This window comes from Penaeus vannamei, chromosome 1, assembly GCF_042767895.1.
Source record: "Penaeus vannamei isolate JL-2024 chromosome 1, ASM4276789v1, whole genome shotgun sequence".
In the NCBI taxonomy this organism is placed as follows: domain Eukaryota; kingdom Metazoa; phylum Arthropoda; class Malacostraca; order Decapoda; family Penaeidae; genus Penaeus; species Penaeus vannamei.
In genome coordinates this window covers 41,971,168-41,978,667 of record NC_091549.1, presented here as the reverse complement: position 1 = coordinate 41,978,667, position 7,500 = coordinate 41,971,168, and positions in this window count along the sequence as shown.

The following is a 7,500-nucleotide window of genomic DNA, read 5'->3' as shown; positions in this document are numbered from 1 at the left end:
ATGTATATAATGCTAATGAGGCCAATAATAATGATAACAATAATTATAAAGGTAATTAGAATAAGAATAAGAATGATGATGACAATAACGTAAATACTGATAATAGTAATAAAAAATAATAACAGCAATGGTAATAATAGTAATGATAATGATAGCAATACTAATAACAATAATAACAATTATAATGGCCAAAATAATAATAATGATAATGATCATAACCATGATCATTCTGATCATGGTAATGATAATGATAATAATGATGATGATAATGATAATAATAATGATAATGATAATAATGATGATAGTGATAATAATAATGATGATGATGATAAATGTAATATCTTTATAACAATAGTAATAACAATCATTATAATTATATTATTATTATTAATATTAATTATTATTATTATTATGATGATGATGATGATGATGATAATAATAATGATAATAATAATGATGATAATAATGATGATAATAATACTAATAATAATAATAATAATAATAATAATAATAATAATAATAACAACAATTAGGATAATGATATTGAATAGTACAATTGTAGTTATAATTAACATTATTTCCTTACAATTATTATCCGTTTCTATTATCAATATTATCATCAACATCAAAGTTGTCATTATCATTAATAATATCATTATCACTGATACTGCTATTGTCACCTTCATCAATATTATCATCTATGTCAATATCATCACCATCAGCATAATCATCATTACTATTGTTATCATTACCATTACTGTTATTATCATCATCACTACCATAATTAAGGACAAAAAAATGTATTGTCCTTAATGGCCGACACTCTATACTTCCTCCCACGACAATCTCACGCAATAACAGTTGCCACCTTCCATACTCACTCATTTTGGTACAGTATTATATTTTATTAATCACCATTCGATAAAAAATTGATAGATTAATTTTCATTGATCGTGGATAGCGTTTGCGAATCTCTGGGTTTTCGCGGATCAAGAGAACACCTGGCTTACGTGCATTTCATTTGTATACTATTTTTGTTATTATGAATATTATTCTTATTAGATATCATACCTTTCATTTTCATCTCAACCATTTGTTATTATCAATGCATTTAATATCATTACTCTTAATAGTCATCATCACAAATATCATTATTATTATTATTATTATTATTATTATTATTATTATTATTATTATTACTATTGTCAATGTTATTATATTCAGTACTGCCATTTATATCATTATCGCTACCTTTATTTGTCTTATCAATATAATTATTATCATTATTATACCATAGACATAACAATTTCCAATATTATCATTACTATCAGAATTATTTGCATTACTGTCTTGGCTTTTATTAATCACCTCTACGTAAATCGACATGATTCCGCATTCCGTATTTCAGTGTCGAAGTATTTGTCCTTTCCGAGCACTTCTCCCCTTTCCTCCTGAGTGACACGCGAAAAGGGGAAAGCGGAGGGAAAAGGAGAATGATAAAAAGCTCGTTTTCCATTTACACGCTGTTTGTTTAGAATTTAAGCCAGATGCTCTTTTTTTTGCGTGGGAGGGTTAGGGAAAGGTTGGGGAATGCGAGAGATATAAATGGAAAATACTATATGTTGATGGAGATGTTATTGAAAACCGTAGGACTAAACTAATTATAAGAATACGTTTACAGATAAAAAGGGTATCAAAAGGCATATTTACAGAATAACGACAAAATTAACAGACGAAAATAAAAAGTACAAGATTTTAAAAAATAAAGACGAAAAGGAACATATGAAATTAAATGCTTAAAAAAACAAGAAAACAAAAAACAGAGAACATTAAAAGACACCGAGAAAACTGCGTAACATTAAAAAATGAAGAGGAAAATAAAACAAATTGAGAAAACAACATTAAAAAATGAGGAACCGACAAATAACATATACTGGGAAAACAAGATAACATACAGGAATTAAATAAAAGAAAAGCGACTGAGAAAACAAGATAACAACAGAGGAATCGAGTAAAAGAAAGGACACTGAGAAAACAAGATAACAGCGTCGAAGAATAGAGTAAATAAAGAGACAGAAAACGCGCTAACCAGTAGAGAAAAAAAAGACTGAGACAGATAAAAAATAAAAAAACGAGAATGTTAAGGCGAGAAAAAAGTGTCACCTTCATTCAATCATTGACTTTTCCAACAGATAAGGAGCCTCTGCCGGGCTTCAGTACTCGAGTGAAGCCCTCCAGAGTGCTGGCGGTCGATCACTGGGAGATTCAGCGTTATATTAAAGTCGACCACTCCTTCGACCCGTAACGCATGAGAGCATCGAGGCCGTGACCCAGACTGTCATATCTCTGTGATCAATATTCATGCAACACCACGAGCCTTTGCAGCCTGTAGGGAATGGCGAAGATGCAACGAGGACAGTAAAGTTTGATATCGCACCATTACAAGTTCCCGCCGATTTTTTTCTAGTTGCAGATAACTTGTCAACAGATGCAATTTCCGGTCGACTGAGATTGCGTAGGAGCTTGTGAATGCAGTCGCAGGTTTCGTTCGACAGTGGAGGGTACTCGCATGTCCTTATCGATCTGTAAACGGAATGGGAATCGTTAAAAAAAGACAAAACAACGATCCTGCACACACCGCCAAGGAGAGCCAATCGCGACCTATCCTGAGTGACTCTTGGCCAATGAGCTCGCGAGAAGACCCGGTGAGTTAGCCAATCACGTTGCTCGTTGCAGCTGCCGTACGTATGATGGCTACAGATGGCGGTAAAGAAAGCGAATTTATTGTGCCCACATTGGCATACCGCAAGTTCATTTAAAATAGCAATAGCGTTCATGCAAAAGCTTATTTCCGAGAACAAATGCACAATCTCAACCATGGTAAGCTATTTCAGGATAATGCAAGCGAGCAACTGCGCATTCAGGTTTTGGCTGTTCACTTAGGCACGTGCGTCAAAAGCCGTGCCCCTATGACGTCATCACATAATTGGACGTTGATTGGCTGTTCGGAAGTCACCTCAGAGGGCGTGTCTTCGAGTATGACAACTAAGAGGTTAATGACAGAATGTTTGAGGATGAGCCAAGATTAGGTTATTAGTACAGAGCCAAGAGCTAGCCGGCACTGCGTAAGGGGGAGAGAGGGAGGCGAGGGAGAGGAGGGAGAGGGAGAAGGGGGGAAGGGTGAGAGGAGACAGGGCACGTAATCAACCTTACGTTTTCTAACAGAGGTGTAGACGCCGGTTCATAAGCATGCTGACCTTGCAAGACAATGTGTGTGTGTTGCAACCTTGACAGGGCAGTTGGTACGAGCAGAGTAGTTGAGAAACCTTTTTAGCTCCTGTATTAATTACTTTTTATCGTCAACTTTTCCTTACTCTTGCTGTTTGCTGTTATTATCATCATTGTTGTTATCATTATTATGATTATTATAGATATTATCATTGTTATCATTGTAGTTGTTATCATTATTATTATTATTACTATTATTATTGTTGTCATCATTATTTTTCTTTATCCGTATTATCATTATTTTCATTATCATTATTATTATTATTATTATTATTAATGTTTTTGTTTTTATTATTATTATTATTATTATTATTATTATTATTATTGTTATTATTATTATTATGACCATTATTATCATCATCATCATTATTAGCATCATTATCATCATCATTATTCTTATCATCATTTTCATTATCATTTTCATTGTTACTATGATTACTATTATTGTTCTAATTATCATTGCTATCATTGTTATTACTGATGTTATTTTTGTTATCGTTATGATTATTATTATCGTTATTATTAACCTTATTATTAATGTCATCATTATTATCATCATTGTTATTATCATCGTTATTATTGTTGTTTTTGGTATTATTGTCATCATTATTATTACTGCTATCATTATTATTATTAATACTATTATTATTATTATCATTATTACTAATATTATCATTATTATTATCATTATCATCATCATTGTTATTATTATCACTGTTATTATCATTATTGTTATTAATATTATTATTATTATTATTATTATTATTATTATTATTATTATTATTATTATTATTATTATTATTATTATTATCTTTATTATTATTATTATCAATATTATTATTATTATCTTTATTATTATTATTATCATTGTTATTATTACTAGTGTTATTATCATTGTTATTATTATTATTGTTATTATCATCATTATTATTATTATTATCTTCATCATCATCATTAATACTATTATCATTATTATTATTTCTATTATTATCATTATTGTTATTACTATTATTATCATTATTGTTATTATCATTATTATGATTATTATCATTATCACTATTATTTTGTTATTATTTTCATTATAGTCATCATCATCATTATCATTATCAGTTATCATGATTATTATTATCATCATTATTATCATTACTGTTATTACTATTACCATTATCTCCATCATTGTAATTGTTATAGCATTGATTATATCATTATTGTCAATATTGTTATTGTTATTATTATTATCATTATTATTATTATCATCATCATCATCATCATCATCATCATCATCATCATCATCATCATCATCATCATCATCATCATCATCATCATCATCATCATCATCATCATCATTATCATCATTGTTATCACTATTATTATCATTATTATCACTATTATTATCATCATTATCATTATTAATGTTATTATCATAATTATCATTACAGTTATTGCCATTACCATCAGCATTATCATTATTGTTATCATTATTTTCATTATCATTATTGTTATCATTATTTTCATTATCATTATTATTATTATTATTATGATTATCATTATTACCATTATCATTATCATTATTATCATTAATATCATTATTATTACTGTAATCATTATTTTAAAAATATATATTATTATCATTATTCTTATTACTATTACTATCGTTATCATCATCATCACCATCACTATTAGTAGTAGAAGTAGTAGAATCATTATTTTAATTTTTATCATTATAATTTTCCTTATTATCATTATTGTTGTTATTACTGTTAACATCATCATTATCAGTTATTATGATTGCAATTATTAGATATAGTAGTATTACTACTATTATATGATCATTATTGTTATTGTCAATCTTATCGCTGTTATTTTCATTTTCATTATTACTTTTATTATTGTTATTATCATTATTGCAATTATTAACATCGTTACTGCTACTGCTACTAATAGTAGCAGTAGTATCATTGTTGTAGGTGTTGTTATCATTAATATTCTAATATAGTAGTATCATAATTATCATTATCATTATCATCAGTATAGCTATTATTACCTTTATCATTATTACAACAACTATTACAGTCATCATTACCATTGTTATTACTGGTATCATTGCTTTTGTTTTTGTTATTTTATTTGTCATAATTAATACTGTCGCTGTTATCATCATCAGCATCATCTTTTTTATTAATTATTATCAATATAATCAATAATTTAACCATCATCAACAGTACCGTGGTAACAACTAATAATCATTAATATCATCATTATTCATGGGCAAGATATGAAGCAAAAACGTGCTGAGTAGAGAACGCCGAGGTAAGAATGACAAAAATGCGTATTAAGAATACACCAGGGAGGTAGATCATAATTTCGCAGCCAAGAATCGGGTGCAATGAACACGTGACATGTGCTTTATGCAGGCACATGTTCATGCAGTCTGGGATATTTCCACTTTCGGCCGAGGAGCGTGCAGCCAAGATGGCGACCGTAAACAGCTGAGTGACATACATATATACTTTTGGGTGATGTGTGTGACACAAATTCTTTGGTGACATAAATCTGTTTGTTTGTGTGTGTGTTTTTCCTCTATTTCTTTCTTTCTTTCTTTCTTTTTACGCGGCGACCTGTTCCACTATCTTTGTCATTATTATTTCTTCCTCTTTCTCCTTCATCACTGTCTTTTTGTCTTCCTTCTCATTCTTCCTCTTCATATTCCTTACTATACATTCAGTGGTGCTGACGCATGTAGAAATCTACTTACGAAATGTACTACTCTATACCAAATACAACCAGTATATCACCGTTTCTATTTACAGCTGATAAATCCAGTTTAGGATGACGCGTGTACCGGTGACTATGCAATCACCTCACCGCGTGTGCAGACATAACAGGTGTGCTGAGTGTATAGTTCGATGAAGAATTTATTAATTAATAACCGATTAATTTATCATCTTTATCATCAGTAGCATCTCCGTCATCATCACCGTTATCGCCACCGCCATCATCATCATTACCTTTATGATTGTTATCATCTCTTCTACTACTGTTATTTACGTTATTAATGACAGGACTAATACCATTACTTTCTGAATGCTTGGCACCTGTGGTTGTTGTTTAATCCTATGTCTTCAGGTGTCGAGAAAGAAGACAATACCCAGCCTCTCCGAAGCTTTTGTGTCAATTGGCACTGCAATGGAGGTACGTACAGCCCCTTCCTCTTGTATTTTCAGATAGATAGTTTGCCTTTTGTCGTTGTTGTTTTTTTGTGTGTGTGTTCCTGGCATCTTAATGTTCTCTTAGAGCCCTAGATCAAGTCTTCCACTTATAGATTCACGTCTGTCTTTCCTCCGCTGCCACTATGCTGCTAAGGCATTTGGTAAACTGGTACCGGTATTCTTCCTTTGTGTGCTATAGCCAGTGTAGAATTTTATACGCTTAGTTATTCTTTTCATTAGCTTCTTTGACAGTAAATAGCCAAGAGACCTAACGGATATAGTGAATGCTAGTTATCCCCTCGTACCGCTGTTGGATATGTCAATATCGCTGTTTCCTGCACTTTCTATTCCCTAACAGCAAGGAAGCCAAGCCACTCCTACGAAAAAGGAAGCTTAAAGGTCTGCTGTCTTCGATCGGACAGTGAGATCTCTTTTATGAAGTAGTTACTCCCCCAACTCAGAACATCAGTTACTCTTCCTCTGCACCTGATATCATTCTCTGAGAAAACGGTCGCGTCCCTCATACAAATGGACAAAGTGTGTGGGTCATGGAAAGTCGAGTTCAGAGCGTTTCTCCTCCGCCTCCTTGTTCAACTCATACCGCGAGGATAGTTCCAATGCGAGAGTCTTCATGGAGATGGTCCCTTTTTCTAGATTTAGTGTGCCGACAGTAGTCCTTCATCTAACAAAGCCTCTTCTCCTTCCTCTTTTAAGCAATCATATTCTACTGCCCATCCCTCTTCCTTCTGCGGGAATCTCGGCTGTAATTTCCTCGAATTTCTCCCGAGGAACATCTGCCAGGGGAATGGTTTCACGGGCTTTGAGAGACATGGCGAGCAGAGGAAGACGAGACTCATGGCGAGCAGAGGAAGACGAGACTCATGGCGAGCAGAGGAAGACGAGACTCGTGGCGAGCAGAGGAAGACGAGACTCATGGCGAGCAGAGGAAGACGAGACTCATGGCGAGCAGAGGAAGACGAGACTCGTGGCGAGCAGAGGAAGA